Source organism: Heterodontus francisci, unplaced genomic scaffold, assembly GCF_036365525.1.
Source record: "Heterodontus francisci isolate sHetFra1 unplaced genomic scaffold, sHetFra1.hap1 HAP1_SCAFFOLD_43, whole genome shotgun sequence".
Lineage (NCBI taxonomy): Eukaryota > Metazoa > Chordata > Chondrichthyes > Heterodontiformes > Heterodontidae > Heterodontus > Heterodontus francisci.
The window spans coordinates 22,054,582-22,074,303 of record NW_027141852.1 but is presented as its reverse complement, the minus strand read 5'-3'; positions in this window follow the sequence as shown (position 1 = coordinate 22,074,303).

The window sequence follows — 19,722 nt, the reverse complement described above, 5'->3', positions numbered from 1 at the left end:
CTGTTACTGACATGTTGGAATCAGATTTGTATTTAACAAGATATTTCTGTGAAAACAAAATCCTCAACAGACCAGCTGGGAATCTGGGAATCACTGTAGTAAAATTTTGATTGAGAAGACGGGACCGTCTCACCAGCAGCCGGGTTGCATTCCCCTCACATCCTTATTCAGTGAGCAGCTCTTTCCCTCGAGAAATAGACAGCAGCAGTTGGAAGTTCAGTAAAAGGATCGGTTCATTGAGACAAGTTTCTGACTGACAGGTGGTGCTGAATATTAATACAAGAAGGTCCTGGAATGGGAAACAAGTGTCCAGAGTAGGGTCTGAAATCAGGACAGGGAAATGGCCAGCACCGACACAGATCATTTCATTATTACATTGATATCTGACTGTCTTTCAGGAGAAGCGAGTTAAACACATGATGGTGAAAGGAATGGGAGATGACGCTGGTTGTTCTCGATGAAGAGGGATAGACAGAGGTGTGGGTACAGCAGACTTCAGACAGTAATCAGCCCTTTCAAATACTGTGGGTGGATCTGAAAAGAGCCTTTGGGATAGGGAAAAAAGCTCTTTGTTTAAAAACCCTCAAATAGCTACCTTGTAATTGGTCAGGTTACTAATGTTTTAGTTAGTGTAATTTATGAATAATTACTAATTAGAAAGTGCTGTTTGGACAGAGTGTAAAGCTGTGAGTTGATGTGTGAGGGACTTCACTGACTAGGGGAAGGAGGTGCTCTTTGGTCTCTTCTGCCTTTTCAGCCTCCATGGTACAGGGGAAGAAGCTGATCGGTGAGTAACTGGTAAATTATTCTACTTATTACACTTATGACACGAGCAATAATGAGTTTGTAAAGCTAAGTAATGGCAGGGCAGCTCGAAAAGTAAAAGTTCTAAATTGGGGGAAGGCAAATTTTACAAAACTGAGAGGTGATTTGGTGGATGTGGACTGGATACAACTACTTGAAGGAAACCCAAAGATGTTTTATCAGTCCATTAAGAGCAAGAGGATAACTAAGGAAAGGGTATGGCCTATCAGAGATGTACAAGGGAACTTCTGTGTGGATCCAGAAGATGTGGGCGGGGTTCTTAATGAGTTTTTTGTCTCTGCCTTCACAAAGGAGAGGGATGATGCAGACATTGTAGTAAAAGAAGAGGAGTGTGAAATATTAGATACGATAAGCATAATGAGAGTGGAAGTACTAGAGAGTCTGACATCCTTCAAAATGAATAAATCACCAGGGCCGGTTGGTTTGCATCTGAGGTTGTTAAAGGAAGCCAGGGAGTAAATAGTGGATGCGCTGAGGATCATCTTCAAATCCTCACTGGATATGGGGGAGGTGCCGGAGGATTGGAGCTCTGCGAACGTTGTACTATTATTTTAAAAGGATGTGGTAAATCTGACCTCAGTGGTGGGTAAATTATTCGAATCAATTCTGAGGGACAGGATAAACTACCACTTAGAAAGGCACGGATTAATCAGGGATAGTCAGCATGGATTTTTTAAAGGAAGGTCATGTCTCACTAACTTTATTGAGTTTTTTGAGGAAGTAACAAGGAACATTGATGAGGATAGTGCGGTGGATGTGGTTTACATGGATTTTAGTAAGGCATTTGATAAGGTCCCACATGGCAGTCTGGTCAATAAAATGAAAGCCCATGGGATACAGGGGAATGTGGCAGGTTGGATCCAAAATTGACTCAGTGACAGCAAACAAAGGATAGTAGTCAACGGATGTTTTTGCAAATGGAAAGCGGTTTTTCGTGGCGTTCCACAGGGCTCAGTGTTGGGTCCCTTGCTGTTTGTGGTGTATATTACCACACGGGCAGCACAGTGGCGCAGCGGTTAGCACCGCAGCCTCACAGCTCCAACGACCCTGGTTCAATTCTGGGTACTGCCTGTGTGGAGTATGCAAGTTCTCCCTGTGTCTGCGTGTGTTTCCTCCGGGTGCTCCAGTTTCCTCCCACATGCCAAAGACTTGCTGGTTGATAGGTTAATTGGCCATTATAAGTTGTCCCTAGTATCGGTAGGTGGTAGGGAAATATAGGGGCAGGTGGGGATGTGGTAGGAATATGGAATTAGTGTAGGATTAGGATAACATGGATGGTTTGTGGTCGGCACAGACTCGGTGGGCAGAAGGGCCTCTTTCAGTGCTGTATCTCTTCAAAAAAAAATAATTATTTGGAATTAAATGTGGGAGCTATGATTGGGAAATTTGCTGATGACACAAAAATTGGCCGTGTAATTGATAGTGAGGAGGATGGCTGTAGACTTCAGAATGATATGAATGGATTAATTAAGTGGGCGGAAAAGTGGCAAATGGAATTCAATCTGGAGAAGTGTGAGGTAATGCATTTGGGGAGGGCAAACAAAGCAAGGGAATACACAATAAACGGGAAGATACTGAGATGGGTAGAAGAAGTGAGAGACTTTGGAGCGCATGTCCACAGGTCCCTGAAAGTGACAGAATAGGTAGATAGAGTGGTGAAGAAGGCACATGGAATGCTTTCCTTTCTTGGTCGACAAAAGCAGGGATGTAATGCGAGAACTGTTTAAAACGGTGGTTTGGCCACAGCTGGAGTATTGCGTACAGTTCTGGTCATCACATGACAGAAAGGACATAATTGCTGTGTAGAGAGTACAGAGGAGATTTACAAGAATGATACTGTGGGTGGCTCTGAAAAGAACCTTTGGGTATTTGATAAAATCCTGGCAGATTGCCTTGGTTTTGGTGCCCGGAGCGCTGGTTTTCTTGGGCAGCAGCATGGCCTAGATATTAGGCAGCACCCAGCCCTGAGTGATGGTCACCCCTCCCAGCAGCTTGGTGAGCTCCTCGTCATTCTGGACAGCCAGCTGTAGGTGTCTGAGGATGTTGCAGGTCTTCCTGTTGTCCTGGGCCGCGTTACTGGCCAACTCGAGGATTTCAGCGGTCAGATACTCGAGCACAGCAGCCAGATAGACCGGGGCTCCGACACCCACATGCTCAGCATAGTTGCCCTTTCTCAGGAGCCTGTGAACACGGCCCACCGGGAACTGCAGTCCAGCCCAGGAGGAGCGAGACTTGGCCTTTGACCGAGCTTTCCCGCCGGTCTTCCCTCTTCCAGACTTTTATTTTCCAAAAATATACTTGAGGACATTCCGTGCAGACCACTGCCTGATGGATTGGTGGTCAAAGGTGTTTTTCCACACAAACATTTCCACGAACGCACAGTCCAACTGGATGGAGCGTTCTGTGGCAATGTGACCAGATCCATCCTTCGCAACACCGGGGTCAGATAGAACCTCAGCACATAGTGACAGTTGCTGTTTGCATACTGGGGCTCTCCGCACAGCTTGATGCAGCCACATACTAAGGCGGCCATCAGGTTGAGGGCGATGTTGAGTACATTTTTTCGCCTTTATCCAGAGGTTTGAACATCGTGTCCCTCTGGACCCTGTCCATTTTGCGTCTTCAGATAAAGCGGGAATTGGCTCGGGTGATCGCCACAGCGCAGGAGTGGGGTATGGGCCAGACCTGTGCCACTTACAGCAACAACGTGAGCACCTTGCACCTGATGACCAGGTTCTTACCCATAATAGAGAGAGATCGCTGCTCCCACTTGCTCAGTTTATGTTGTACCCTGGCTACTCGCTCCTCCCAGGTTTTGGTGCGCGTCCCGGCCCTTACAAACCATATCCCCAGCACCTTCAGGTAGTCTGACCTGACGGTGAAGGGGACAAAGGATCGGTCAGCCCAGTTTCCAAGGAACATGGCCTCGCTCTTGCCATGGTTAACAGTGGCTCCCGAATCCAGTTCGAACTGGTCGCAGATGCTCATCAGTCTGTGAATGGACAGCGGATCCGATCAGACTACAGCAACATCATCCATGTACAGGGAGGCTTTGACCTGAGTGACTCCGCTGCCTGGGATTGTCACCCCTCTTATGCCCGCATCCTTCCAAATAGACTCAGCAAAGGGTTCGATACAGCAAACACACAAGGCAGGGGAAAGAGGACAGCCCTGTCTGACTCCAGATTTGACTGGAAACTTTCTGATTCCCACCCAATTTTTTGGACTGTACTTCTGATGTTTGTGGAGAGCAGTTTGATCCAATTGCAGATTCCCTCCTCAAACCCCATTTTGGAGAGCATATCCATCATGTATGTGTGCGATATCCTGTCAAAAGCCTTCTCCTGGTCCAGGCTGATGAGGCAGGTGTCCACCCTCCTGACCCGTACATAGGCGATCGTATCCCTAAGTAGCACGACACTATCAGAGATCTTCCTGCTGGGTACAGTACAGGTCTGGTCAGGGTGAATCACCAACTCCAGAGCAGACTTGACTCGACTGGCGATGACTTTGGACAGAACCTTGTAGTCTACATTAAGCAGTGAGATGGGCCGCCAATTTCTGATTTCTGCTCTCTCCCCCTTCTGCTTGTAGATGAGGGTGATGATGCCTTTCCTCATGGATTCTGACATGCTGCCGGCCAGGAGCATACTCTCGTACACTTCCAGCAGGTCTGGGCTGACCCAGTACCACAGGGCCGAATACAACTCAACTGGTAAGCCGTCGCTTCCGGGAGTTTTCTTCGTCTCAAAAGACTTGATGGCCTTTGTCAGCTTGTCCAGAGTTAGCGGTTTGTCCAGATTCTCCTGCATGCTGTCATCTCAGACCTCTGTGATAGATGACAGGAAGGACTGGGAGGACGTGCTGTCCATAGACTTCACGTCTTACAGCCCAGCATTCAAGGATTTGCTAATCCTTAGTATGTCGGAGTGTGAAGTTGTGACTGAGCCATCCTCTTCCTTCAGGCTGCTGATCACAGAGCTCTCTCTGTGTACCTTTTGGAAGAAGAAACGCGAGCACGTCTCATCCTGCTCAATGGAGCGGACTCTGGACCGGAAGATGATCTTGGAGGCCTCCGTGGCAAAGAGCGAGGCCTGCTGGCTCTACACCTCTTGGAGATCCTCCTTGACCTCGACCCCCATCGACTGCAGCCGTAGCAGATTTTGCATACTTTTCGGGAGTTGGGGCATTTCCCTTTGTCTCTCTCTCGCCCTCTGAACACCTTTGGAGATAAAGAACCTCTTGATATTCACCTTGATCACTTCCCACCAGTGCACCGGATACTCAAGGAGGGTCTCACTGTTCTCCAACTTTTTCAATCTCTTTTGAGTTGCTCAATGTTCTCTGAGGTTAGTAGTGTAGCATTGAGCTTCCATGTCCCCCTGCCAACCCGCTGGTCATCCTGTAAGTGACAGTCAGCCAGTAAGAGGCAGTGGCTGGAGAAGAACACCGGCTTGACGTCGGTGGATCTGACCGTGAAAGCAGGGGACACATACAGGAAGTCAATCCTGGAACGGGCAGACCCGTCCGATCTTGACCAGGTGTATCTACGCTGCTCTCTGTCTGCAGGTTTGCTGAAGACATTGTGCAGTTTGGCATTTTTTAAGAATCTGGGCGTAGCGTCCAGTTTTCTGTCGTCACTGCCAGATTGTCCAGCTGCATCAATGATGCAGTTGAAGTCACCTCCAAGAATGACCGGCCTGGATGTCGACAGCAGCAGTGGGGGTTGCTGGAGGATGGTCAGCGTCTCGCTGCATTGGACCGGGGCATATACGTTGCTTAACTGGAGCGGAGCATTGTTGTACATTACATCTGCTCCTTGGGTTCCATGCTTTTGGTTTGGGGTGCGCTGGGCGTGTCACAGCTTCCAGTGCCCCGGAGCTGGGGGGCTTTATCTTCCAGCTCCTTTGAGTTCTGCTGCTTCTTTTGGAGGTGCCATCGTTCCGGCCCTTCCTCGTCCAGTGAGGAGGAGCTGCTGTAGTCTGTCTCAGACGGTAGCCTCCTGTTGCCACTGGTTTGGGTGGTGACCTGTTCTTTTTTTGGAGGTTTTTTCTTTGTGGTCTTCCTTTGTACCACCTGCCACTGACCTGTTTGTCCATCTGCTGCCTCCTCCTCCATTAATTCTGTCTGTAGAGGAGGAGTTTCCAGGCACGGAGTAGGTGTTGGGTCTCTGGTTGCAGCTGCCTCCCCTTCCTTCTCTTTCTCAGATAGACTTTCATCGCTGTGGGGAGGATTGCTTGTTTCCCTCCCAGCACCAGACATGTTCACCGTTCCTTCACCCGGTCTTTCCTTGGTCCTTGCTGCCTGAGCATAACTGAGGCAGCGTTTGGGGCAGGTTTTGTCGAGGTGGCCTGCCCCACCTCACAGGTTGCAGTACTTACAATGTTTACAGTCCTTGGTGTGATGGCCTTCCTTCTTGCAGTTCTTGCAGACGACTGTGCTGCAGTTAGCTGCCACGTGACCAGATTTGCCGCAGGTATGACAAACTCTGGGCTGCTCCGCGTAGACCATGAAGCCTCGACTTCCCCCGAAAGTGAAGCTGGAGGGAGGATGGATGATGGCTCCGTTGGCATTGACCTTCAAGGTCACCTTGACCTGCCGCTAGCTGGTCCAAATCCAAATGGGTCCTTGACATCAGTGCTGCCGCCGGCCACCTCGACGTACCTGGTGAGGAAGGTGAGTACATCCATGACAGGAACATGGGGGTTGTAGAGGTGGCTTCTCACCACCCGGTCACGTTGCGATGGCAGTGTGAAGAGCGGCTCCACTGTGAGGATCGACAGCGGCGCCTGGTTTCCCTTCTCCTTGAACACCTTCAGGAACTTGATGCATCCGCCACGTACTTGAACGTCACGTCAAAATATCCACAGCTGGGGAAGTCCTGCAATCAGAAGATGTTTACAGCTTGGAATCCACAGCAATCAATAAGGATTTTCTTAATGAAGAAGGTACGATCAACCTGTGCATCTCCATCATTATCCTTCACTACCACCCGAACGATGTTACACACTCCCTGGCCTGAAGTTACAGAATTGGTTACAGCCATTTTACTCAAAAACTTACCTGAGACAGGATCATGGTCTCTCCCCTGCTCCTCTTCCAGACATTTCCACAATCTCACAAATACTTTCACAAAGAGTGAGGAATTCCTCCCGCACTTCCCTGCTTTACCTTCTGGAGGAATGCAGTCCGGCTACTTCTGATTGGTTACTGTCTGCTGAGTCTCATTGGCTGGTTCATGTCACCAATCAGGTAGCTGCTATTTTGCCGATCATCAAAGGGCAATGAGAAAATGGGGCGGAGATTGGCAGCGGCAAATTGTCAGAGCTGAAACCCATTCACAAATTTGAAAAGCCCGCAAAAATATTTGTAAAACAAGGAACAGCTGAAATATAATAAATAATATCGTCTAAAGAGTAAAATGTATTTCACCATCTCCTTATATTGTGTTTCTCCTCATTGTCCGTCACAGATACCAGACTTACTTTCCTTCCGGGAGCGGAGCAGAGAGGAGTGGACCTGTGGGGAGAACGCCGAGAGCAGAACCAATAAATTGAGCCCAAGGATCGCGGCCCAGTCACTCACCTTCCGGGAGAGGTCTGGACCTGTGGGGAGAACACCGACAGTGGAGCCGATACATTGAGCCTGAGGATCGTGGCCCAGTCACTCACCTTCCGGGAGAGGAGCGGACCTGTGGGGAGAACACCGAGAGTGGAGCCGATAAATTGAGCCTGAGGATTGCGGCCCAGTCACTCACCTTCCGGGTGAGAAGCAGAGAGCAGTCCAGGCACGCCGGAGTTTGAAAACAAAGTGAGCAGTGATGTCACAGGAAGGCTGCAAGGTGATTGGTTGGTGAGTATCTGCTGTTAGGGAGTTACTCTAAATAGCTGGGTAAGTAACTAAAAGTAAAGGGAAAGGTCTACAGTTTTTTCAATAAAGGAGGTCGTGTTTTTTGGGGGAGAATCAAGGTCCCTAGTGTAAATAATTTAATTTTTGGGTAATTTAAGGGGATAAATTAAGGGTAAGTCATGGCAGGGCAGCTCAGCAATGTGGAGTGATCCTCCTGTGCAATGTGGGATGTCAGGGACACTTCCAGTGTCCAGGGCGAACATGTGTGCAGGAAGTGTCTCCAGCTGCAGCTACTCGAAATCCACGTTTCGGATCTGGAGCGGTGGCTGGAGATACTGTGGAGCATCCGCGAGGCTGAGATCATTGTGGATAGCACACATAGGGAGGTGGTCACACCGCAGGTAAAGACTGCTCAGGCAGAAAGTGAATGGGTGACCACCATGCAGAATAGAAGAACTAGACAGGTAGTGAAGGAGTCCCCTGGATCCATCTCGCTTTCTAACAGATTTTCTACTTTGAGTACTGTTGGGGGAAATAGCTTCTCAGGGGAATGCAGCAAGAACCAAGTCTGTGGCACCACAGGTGGATCAGCTGCACAAGAGGGGAGAAAAAGGAGTAGAAGAGCTATAGTGATAGGGGATTCTATCGTAAGAGGTACAGATGGGCATTTCTGTGTCTGAAAACGTGACTCCAGGATGGTATGTTGCCTCCCTGGTGCTAGGGTCAAGGATGTCACAGAGTGGCTGCAGGACAAGGGGGAGGGTGAACAGTCAGAGGTCATGGTACACATTGGCACCAATGACATAGGTAGAAAGAGGGATGAGGTCCTGCAACCAGAATTTAGGGAGCTAGATAGCAGATTAAAAAGCAGGACCTCAAAGGTTGTAATCTCCGGATTACTCCCAATGCCAATTGCTAATGAGTATAGGAGTAAGAGGGTAGAGCAGATGAATGCTTGGCTGAGGATATGGTGCAGGAGGGAGGGCCTTAGTTTCCTCGACCACTGGGTCTGTTTCTGGCAAAGTTGGGACCTACCTGTCCAAGTTGGACGGGTTGCACCTGAACTGGAACGGGACCAACATACTTGCTGAGAGGTTTGCCAGTGCTGTTTTGGGGGGCAGCGGGGGTTTAAATTAATTTGGCATGGGGGTCGGATACAGAGTGGAGGTACAGTAGGGGGTTAAACACAGTCAAATTTAAAAGAGAAACTGAGTCAGTCTGGAAGGCAGAGCAAATATAGACCTGCTATGGCACAAGTGAAAAATGCAAGGCTGGATTGCATCTATCTTAATGCAAGGAGTCTTATTAATAAGGCAGATGAATTGAGGGCGATGATTAGCACATGGGATTATGATCTTATTCCTATCACAGAGACATGGTTGAGGGAGGGGCTGGACTGGCAGCTCAGTATTCCAGGGTACAGAATCTACAGGCAAGACAGGTGAAGGGGTAAAAGAGGAGGTGGCATTGCACTGTTGATCAAGGAGTCAATTACTGCAGTAAGGAAGGATGATATCTTAGAAATTCCTCAAATGAGGCCATATGGGTAGAACTTAAAAACAAAAAGGGGACAATCACTTGGCTGGGAGTGTCCTACAGGCCTCTAAACAGACAGGAAGAGATAGAGGAGAAAATATGTAGCCAAATCTCAGAAAGGTGGAAGAATCTTCTTCTTTGGCCTCCTTGTCTCGAGAGACAATGGGTAAGCACCTGGAGGTGGTCAGTGGTTTGTGAAGCAGCGCCTGGAGTGGCTATAAAGGCCCATTCTAGAGTGATAGACTCTTCCACAGGTGCTGCAGATAAAATTGGTTGTCAGGGCTGTTACACAGTTGGCTCTCCCCTTGCGCTTCTGTCTTTTTTCCTGCCAACTGCGAAGTCTCTTCGACTCGCCACACTTTAGCCCCACCTTTATGGCTGCCCGCCAGCTCTGGCGATCACTGGCAACTGACTCCCACGACTTGTGATCAATGTCACAGGACTTCATATCGCGTTTGCAGACGTCTTTTAAGCGGAGACATGGACGGCCGGTGGGTCTGATACCAGTGATGAGCTCGCTGTACAATGTGTCCTTGGGGATCCTGCCATCTTCCATGTGCACACATGGCCAAGCCATCTCAAGTGCCACTGGCTCACTGGGCTGTATATGCTGGGGATGTGTTGGCGATACGGTCCTGCCACTTGATGCCAAGGATTCTCCGGAGGCTGCGAAGATGGAATGAATTGAGACGTCGCTCTTGGCTGACATACGTTGTCCAGGCCTCGCTGCCGTAGAGCAAGGTACTTAGTCACAGGCTTGATACACTTGGACTTTTGTGTTCCGTGTCAGTGCGCCATTTTCCCACACTCTCTTGGCCAGTCTGGACATCGCAGTGGAAGCCTTTCCCATGCACTTGTTGATTTCTGCATCGAGAGACAGGTTACTGGTGATAGTTGAGCCTAGGTAGGTGAACTCTTGAACCACTTCCAGAACGTGGTCACCGATATTGATGGATGGAGCATTTCTGACGTCCTGTCCCATGATGTTCTTTTTCTTGAGGCTGATGGTTAGGCCATATTCGTTGCAGGCAGCCGCAAACCTGTCGATGAGACTCTGCAGCCACTCTTCAGTGTGAGATATTAATGCAGCATCGTCAGCAAAGAGGAGTTCCCTGATGAGGACTTTCCGTACTTTGGTCTTCGCTTTTAGACGGGCAACATGCCACCTGATCTTGTGTGGAGGAAAATTCATTCTTCTGAAGGGTTGAAAGTATGTGAGAGCAGCAGGGAGAAGAAGACCCCAAACAATGTAGATGCGAGAACACAGCCCTGTTTCATGCCACTCAGGATAGGAAAGGGGTCTGATGAGGTGCCGTTATGCTAAATTGTGCCTTTCATATTGTCATGGAATGAGGTGATGATACTTAGCAGCTTTGGTGGACATCCAATCTTTTCTAGTAGTCCGAAGAGATCACGTCTGCTGACGAGGTCAAAGGCTTTGGTGAGATCTATGAAAGCAACATAGAGGGGCATCTGTTGTTAACGGCATTTCTCCTGTAGCTGGTAAAGGGAGAACAGCATGTCAATGTTGGATCTCTCTGCTCGAAAGCTACACTGTGCCTCAGGGTAGACACGCTCAGCCAGCTTCTGGAGCCTGTTTAAAGTGACTCGAGTGAAGACTTTCCCCACTATCCTGAACAGGGAGATTCCACGGTAATTGTTGCAGTCACCGCGGTCACCCTTGTTCTTATAGAGGGTGATGATATTGCCATCGCGCATGTCCTGTGGTACTGCTCCCTCGTCCCAGCACAGGCAAAGCAGTCCGTAGAGTGCTGGAAGTATAGCAGGCTTGGTACTCTTGATTATTTCAGGGTAATGCTGTGCTTCCCAGGTGCTTTTCTGCTGGCGAGAGAATGAATGGCATCACTGAGTTCCGATTTTGTTGGCTGTACGTTCAGCTCATCCATGACTGGCAGAGACGGGCTGCATTGAGGGCGGTCTCAGTGACAACATTTTCCCTGGAGTACAGTTCTAGGTAGTGCTCCACCCAGCAGTCCATTTACTTCCGTTGGTCAGTGATTATGTCCCCTGATTTAGATTTGAGGGGCGCGATCTTCTTGATGTTTGGCCCAAAAGCTCTCTTAATGCCATCATACATTCCTCTGATGTTTCCAGTGTCAGAGGCCAGCTGAATATGACTGCATAGGTGTTGCCAGTAGTCATTTGCACAGTGCCTGGCTGTTCTTTGTGCAGCGCTTCTGGCTGCTTTAAGAGCTACGGATGTTAACTCGCTGGGGGCTTTCTTGTAGTTCAACAGTGCAATGCGCTTAGCGGCTATGAGAGGTTCCAGCTCTTCAAAGTGTGATTTAAACCAGTCTGCATTCTGCTTCACACGTTTGCCATAGGTGATCATAGCTGCGTCATCGATGGCATCTCTGATGTGGGCCCACTTGGTCTCTGCATCCCCTGTAGGAGTATTTTGAAGGACTTTATCAAGTGAATTTAGTAACTTACGTCACAGCTGTGGATAAGAAATTCTGCTCGTGTTGATGCGCAGGCGGCCCTTCCGCTTGGAGTGATGCACCTTCTTTGGTTTGAGTCTAACCTTGCTGCATACCACACGCTGCACACCACACACATCCTTGTCCACTCAACACAGTATTAGACTGGTAGAAAAGTAAGCTTGTTTGCAGCTTGCTGTGAAATGGCATGAGACTGAAATCTCTTGGTGTGAAATAGAACTGCAAGAGGGAAATTGATTGATAATAAAAAGCAAGGTGGGAATGTAAGCTGTGAGGGGGATACAAAGGACCGGATTTTATTTGGTTCACTCCCCCCGAGATTCCGGCCCTGCTCCAATTCTGGTCTTTTGAGCATCGCTGATTTTTATCGCTCCACCGCTGGCAGCTGTGACATCAGCTGTCCAGGCCCGAAGCCTGAGATTTCCCTCCCTGAACTCTCTGCCTCTCGACCTCTCTTCCCTCCTTTAAAACACTCATGGAAGCTACTTCTGTGACCAAGCTTTTGGCCATCTGCTCTAATACGGTCTTGTGTGGCTTGGGGTCCAAATTTGCTTTCCGACACTCCTGTGAAGTGCCATGGGACGCTGTATTACGTTAAAGGTGCTCTATAAATTTACACACAAGTTGTTGTTGTTTTTGGTCTGGAATGTATTGCCTGAGAGAATGGTGGAAGGAGACTCAATCGTAAGGTTGAAAAGGGAATTTTGATAAATAGTTGAAAGGAAATGAAAGAGCTGCCACAGGCACGATGGGCCGCCCTGGTTGTAGATGTCGTCGTCGTCATCCTTCCTTCTATGTGAGATGAAGGACTTGCAGAAAATCCATTGGTGATGGGATAGTTTCCCACGGTGCACTTTGTTTGATAGCTGAAGAGGTCAATCTGTGAGAGGCAGGTTCTTCCACAAGTGACACATCTGAGGTGGGATTATCAGGTGTCGCTGTTTTCCATGTCGGCACCTGCTGTCGAACTGCTGTAGTCACTGATCGTCATGGTGATGCACACACCAGTCCAGGGGTAATATCACCATTTCCCTCTGTTGTTGGCCAGTGTCTCCCATGTGTGAAAATCGATGTTTCGGGCCTTCATGTCCTGCTTGCAGGCATCCTTGAAGTGGGGCTTTGGGCATCCAACTGGTCTTCTGTCTCCGGCTACCCCCCCATACAGAATACCCTTGGGAATGTGTCATCTTCCATCCTGCAAACGTGCCTGAGCCAGCAAAGTCACCTCTGCTTGACGAGTGTGAGCATACTCGGGAGATTTGCTTTTGAAAGCATTGTTAAATTTGTGATTTTGTCCAGTGTTTATTTGCGCAGTGTCTCACTGTCTTTTGCACAACTGCCTTGGCTAATTTCAAGTCATATCATGTTCTGGCTGCTGGTTTCATGTTGTGCATCAGGTCGGTTCTGCTTTTTGCTTCAATAACAGATGTCATCTCTGCTGAGTAGGTGGGGAAGAGACAGTTGCCCACCTCCTTCTGGAATGTGTCTTTGCAAAGCAGGTGTGGAAAGAGATGCAGCGGTTTTTGTTGAGGTTCATCCCAAGCAGCTCTGTAACACAGGAGTCTGTGCTCTACGGGCTGTTCCCAGGGACGCACACCGAGACAAACATCAACTGCTGCTGGAGGACCATCAATTCGGTGACAGACGCTCTTTGGTCTGCCCGAAACTTGCTGGTCTTCCAGCGCAAAACGTTGTCCACGACCGAGTGTTGCAGACTGGCACATTCCAAGGTCCAGGACTACGTGCTGAGGGACACACTAAAGCTTGGGGTAGCCGCTGCAAAGGCTCAATGTGGAAAGACCATTGTGTAAGATCCCCCCGCCATAGTGAACTAAGGAACTGGACCCATGGGAAACCCATCGGGCTGTATACACCAAATATGGTTTTGCTGTAAAATGTACATGGCAGGTAAAGTGGAATGGAAGGGTTGTGAGGCAACTCACTCCTGTGTTGAAGAAAACTGATTTCTTTCACACTTTTTGGAATGTCATAGAGTCATGGAGAGATACAGCACTAAAACAGGCCCTTCAGCCCACCGAGTCTGTGCTGACCACCAACCACCCATTTACAGTAATCCTACATTAATCCCATATTCCCTACCACATCCCCACCTTCCCTCAATTCTCCTACCACCTACCTACACTCGGGCAATTTACAATGGCCAATTTACCTATCAACCGGCAAGTGTTTGCCTGTGGGAGGAAACCAGAGCACCTGTCGGAAACCCACGCGGTCACAGGGAGAACTTGCAAACTCCACACAGGCAGTACCCAGAACCGAACCCGTGTCGCTGGAGCTGTGAGGCTGCAGTGTTTTTTTTCCAGATTTTTATGAATAAAGTATATTTTGGAAAAACAAAATTCTTAATGAAGTAGGCGCAGTCGATGGGTGCACCTCCTTCACTATCTTTCACCGCCACCCTAACGGTGTTACACACCCCCTGGCCTGGAGCTCTGGTGTTGGTTGCAGCCATTTTTACTTGACGCTTTCCTGGGACAAGTACTAAATCCTCAACTGACAGGGAAACCACCACCACGGTAGATCTCCAATCCCAAAGGGCGGAATGCCCTAAATACGGTGCAGAAACCACCTCCCACCCCCCCAAAAAAACACAAAAACAGCACCTGCATTATCAAACGCCACTGATCACGGTCTATCCCCTGCCAGCTCAGTCCAAGCATTGAGGTGGAGAAGTGCGTACTTGGAGCTGCGAAGAAACGAGCACGAGTGTTTATAGCAAAAAATATTTGGGAGCTGAAACACTGTCCAGCAACAGCTAGTAAATTCTATTTTTGATTCATATAATCAGGGGTGAGCGCCAGAGCAGACCCCCAACTATCACAAATTCTGCAGTTGAGTATCCCACATTTGAAGACATCGCAGGCATCAGCAAATCCACAGTACAATAGGTTTGCCTCATTCTGGGAGAACTTTTTTCTTTATTTCCGAAATATACTTTATTCATAAAAATCTGTAAAAATTACATTGCCAAACAGTTTCCAAACAGCACCAAAAAATACAAACATTGCAAGGGAGATCAGTTTCCTTCCATACAATCATGAGTTGCCTCACAACTCTTCCATTTCACGATTGTCATGCCAATTACAGTTTCACATTTACAGCAAAAGTAAATATCAACAAAACAGTTCGAGGGGTTTCCCATGGATCCAGCCCCTCAGTTCAGCTTGATGGGGGGACCTTACTTTTTTTTTTAATTTCCAAAATATACTTTATTCATAAAAATCTGTAAAAATTACATTGCCAAACAGTTTCCAAACAGCACCAAAAAATACAAACATTGCAAGGGAGATCAGTTTCCTTCAATACTGTCATGAGTTTCTTCACAACACTTCCGTTTCACAATTGTCATGTCAATTACACTTTTACATTTACAGCAATTGAGAATATTAACGATACAGTTCGAGGGGTTTCCATTTGATCCAGCCCCTCAGTCCAGCTTGGTGGGGGAACCTTACACTGTGGTCTTTCCTCATTGAGCCTTTGCTGCAGCTGCCCCAAGCTTCAGTGCGTCCCTCAGCACGTAGTCCTGGACCTTGGAATGTGCCAGTCTGCAACATTCGGTGGTGGACAACTCTTTGCGCTGGAAGACCAGCAGGTTTCGGGCAGACCAAAGGGCGTCATTCACCGAATTGATAGTCCTCCAGCAGCAGTTGATGTTTGTCTCGGTGTGCGTCCCTGGGAACAGCCCGTGGAGCACAGAATCCTGTGTTACAGAGCTCCTTGGGATGAACCTTGACAAAAACCACTGCATCTCTTTCCACACCTGCTTTGCAAAGGCACATTCCAGGAGGAGGTGGGCGGCCGTCTCTTCCCCACCACAGCCAACACGGGGGCACTGTGCGGAGGGGGCGAGACTTCGGGTATGCGTGAAGGATCTGACGGGGAGGGCCCTTCTCACCACCAGCCAAGCTACGTCTTGGTGCTTGTTTGAAAGTTCTGGTGATGAGGCATTCCGCCAAATGACTTTGACGGTCTGCTCGGGGAACCATCCGACAGGATCCACCGTTTCCTTTTCCCGTAGGGCCTTGAGGACATTCCGTGCAGACCACTGCCTGATGGACCGGTGGTCAAAGGTGTTTTCCCGCAGAAACTGCTCCACGAAGGATAGATGGTACGGCACGTCCCAACTGCACGGAGCGTTCCGCGGCAATGTGACCAGGCCCATCCTTCGCAACACCGGGGACAGATAGAACCTCAGCACGTAGTGACACTTGGAGTTTGCGTACTGGGGATCTACACACAGCTTGATGCAGCCGCACACGAAGGTGGTCATCAGGATGAGGGCCACGTTGGGTACATTTTTCCCGCCCTTGTCCAGAGATTTGAACATCGTGTCCCTCCGGACCCGGTCCATTTTAGATCCCCAGACGAAGCGGAAAATGGCTCGGGTGACAGCCACGGCGCAGGAGTGGGGAATGGGCCAGACCTGCGCCACGCAGAGCAACAACGTGAGCGCCTCGCACTTGATGACCAGGTTCTTACCCACAATGGAGAGAGATCGCTGCCCCCACATGCCCAACTTTTGTGGTACCTTGGCTACTCGCTCCTCCCATGTTTTGGTGCACGCCCCGGCCCTTCCAAACCATATCCCCAGCACCTTCAGGTAATCTGACCTGACGGTCAAGGGGACAAAGGATCGGTCAGCCCAGTTCCCAAAGAACATGGCCTCGCTCTTGCCATGGTTAACTTTGGCTCCCGAGGCCAGTTCGAACTGGTCGCAGATGCTCAGCATGGACAGCGGATCCGAGCAGAAAACGGCGACGTCATCCATGTACAGGGAGGTTTTGACCTGAGTGCCTCCGCTGCCTGGGATTGTCACCCCTCTTATGCTCGCATCCTTCCTAATAGACTCAGCAAAGGGTTCAATACAGCAAACAAACAAGACCGGGGACAGAGGACAGCCCTGTATGACTCCAGATTTGATCGGGAAACTTTCAGATTCCCACCCGTTGATTGAGACTGCGCTACTGATGTTTGTGTGGAGCAGTTGGATCCAATTGCAGATTCCCTCCCCAAACCCCATTTTGGAAAGCACGTCCATCATGTACGTGTGCGATAAACTGTCAAAAGCCTTCTCCTGGTCCAGGCTGATGAGGCAGGTGTCCACCCTCCTGTCCCGTACGTAGGCGATCGTATCCCTGAGTAGCGCGAGACTATCAGAGATCTTCCTGCCGGGTACAGTACAGGTCTGATCGGGGTGAATCATCAACTCCAGAGCAGACTTGACTCGACTGGCTATGACTTTGGACAGAATCTTGTAATCAACATTAAGCAGTGAGATGGGCCGCCAATTTCTGATTTCTGCCCTCTCCCCCTTCTGCTAGTAAATGAGCGTGATGATGCCTTTTCTCATGGATTCTGACATGCTGCCGGCCAGGAGCATACTCTCGTATCCTTCCAGCAGGTCCTGGCCAACCCAGTCCCACAGCGCCGAGTACAACTCGACCGGTAAGCCGTCGCTCCCGGGAGTTTTACTCGTCTCGAAAGGCTCGACGGCCTTTGTCAGCTCGTCCAGAGTTAGCGGCTTGTCCAGTCTCTCCCTCCTGCTGTCATCTAGGACCTCTGTGATAGATGACAGGAAGGACTGGGAGGCTCTGCTGTCTGTGGGCTTCGCGTTATGCAGCCCAGCACAAAAGGATTTGCTGATCCTTAGTATGTCAGACTGTGAAGACGTTACCGAGCCATCTTCTTCCTTCAGGCTGCTGATAACAGAGCTCTCTGTGTGTACCTTTTGGAAGAAGTAACGCGAGCACGTCTCATCCTGCTCGAGGAGCGGACTCTGGACCGGAAGATGATCTTGGAGGCCTCCTTGGCAAAGAGCGAGGCCTGCTGGCTCTTCACCTCTTGGAGGTCCTCCTTGACCTCGACCCCCATTGACTGCAACCGGAGTAGATTTTGCATAATTTTCTGGAGTTGGGACATTTCCCTCTGTCTCTCTCTCGCCTTCTGAACACCTTTGTGGATGAAGAACCTCTTGATGTTCTCCTTAATCGCTTCCCACCAGTGAACTGGAGACTCAAAGAGGGGTTTCACGGTCCTCCAACCTTTGTAATCCCTTTTGAGTTCCTCAACGTTCTCTGGGGTCAGCAGTGTAGCATTGAGTTTCCACGTCCCTCTGCCAACCCGCTGCACGTCCTGTAAGTGACAGTCGGCCAGTAAGAGGCAGTGGTCGGAGAAGAACACCGGCTTGACGTCGGTGGATCCGACCGTGACAGCACGAGACACAAACAGGAAGTCAATCCTGGAACGGGCAGACCCGTCCGATCTTGACCATGTGTATCTGCGCTGCGCTCTGTCTGCAGGTTTGCTGAAGACGTCGTGCAGTTTGGCATCTTTAACTGTTTCTATTAGGAATCTGGGCGTAGCGTCCAGTTTGCTGTCGTCACTGCCGGATCGTCCAGCCGCATCGATGATGCAGTTGAAGTCACCGCCTAGGATGACCGGCCTGGACGTCGCCAGCAGCAGTAGGAGCTGCTGGAAGACGGTCAGCCGCTCGCTGCGTTGTACCGGGGCGTACACGTTGATCAACCGGAGCGGAGCGTTGTTGTACATCACGTCTGCTCCGAGGAGGCGACCGCCCACCACCTCCTTAACTTCGGAGATGGTGAATTTACCTCCCCGCAGCAGAATACCCAGGCCGGAGGAACGGCAGTCATTACCGCCCGACCAGATCGATGGCCCGTGGGACCACCATCGCGACCACTGCCTGTAGGTGCTGAGGTGTGGTATTCCACACTCCTGCAGGAACAGTAGGTTAGCTTTGACCTTGGCAAGGTAATCCAAGGTTGAAATACATCGCGTAGTAGATTTAATGCTACGCACATTAATGGAAGCAATTCTTACACCCATTTTTTACTAAAAATTAGTTGTTGCTTCCCATACCATTTGTCCTCGCTAGTCCCAGTCCTTCGGGATGTTTCTGCATACCCATCGTGTGCTCAAGCAGTTTCACGTTGATTGGGCTCAGAAACTCCTCCTGATTTTTCATACAGGGTTTGTTCCGCTCGGGTGACATCGGGGGGCTCTTGTAGCCAGAGAGCATTGGGTTGTCCTCAGCTGCTTCCATCTGTTCCTCCTCGAAAACATCACAGCTCCCGGTCTCAAGGAGCTCAGGTGCGCCAGACGTGTCTTTGCTCCCGGTATCCCGGAGCTGAGATGCGTTGGCCACGTCGTTACGTGTGGGGCATTGGGGTTGGGCCACGCCGGGCCCATCACAGCTTCCAGTGCCTGGGGGCTGGGATGCTTTACCATCCATCTCGGAGTTCTGCCGCCTCTTTTGAAGGGGCTGTCGTTCCAGCATTTCCCCGTCCAGTGAAGAGGAGTTGTTGCAGTCTGATTCAGAAGAGAGCCTCCTCTTGCCACTGGTTTGGGTGGTGGCTTTGGGATGTTTTTTCTTTGTGGTTTTCCTCTGGACCACTTGCCACTGACCTGTTCGTGTAGATAGGCTGACTGGAGGGGAAGCTATGTTGGATTTGGTGCTTGGCAACGAACAAGGCCAGGTGGCAGATCTCTCGGTGGGAGAGCATTTCGGTGATAGTGATCACAACTCCCTGACCTTTACTATCGTCATGGAGAGGTACAGGAGCAGACGGGATGGGAAAATATTTAATTGGGGGAGGGGGAATTACAATGCTATTAGGCAGGAACTGGGGTGCATAAATTGGGAACAGATGTTCTCAGGGAAATGCACGACAGAAATGTGGAGGTTGTTTAGGGAGCACTTGCTGCGACTGCTGGATAGGTTTGTCCCGATGAGGCAAGGAAGGGATGGTAGGGTGAAGGAACCTTGGATGACAAGAAATGTGGAACAGCTAGTCAAGAGGAAGAAGGAAGCTTACTTAAGGTTGAGGAAGCAAGGATCAGACAGGGCTCTAGAGGGTTACAAGGTAGCCAGGAAGGAACTGAAGAATGGACTTAGGAGAGCTAGAAGGGGACATGAAAAAGTCTTGGCGGGTAGGATTAAGGAAAATCCCAATGCGTTCTACACTTATGTGAGGAACAAGAGGATGGCCAGAGTGAGGGTAGGGCC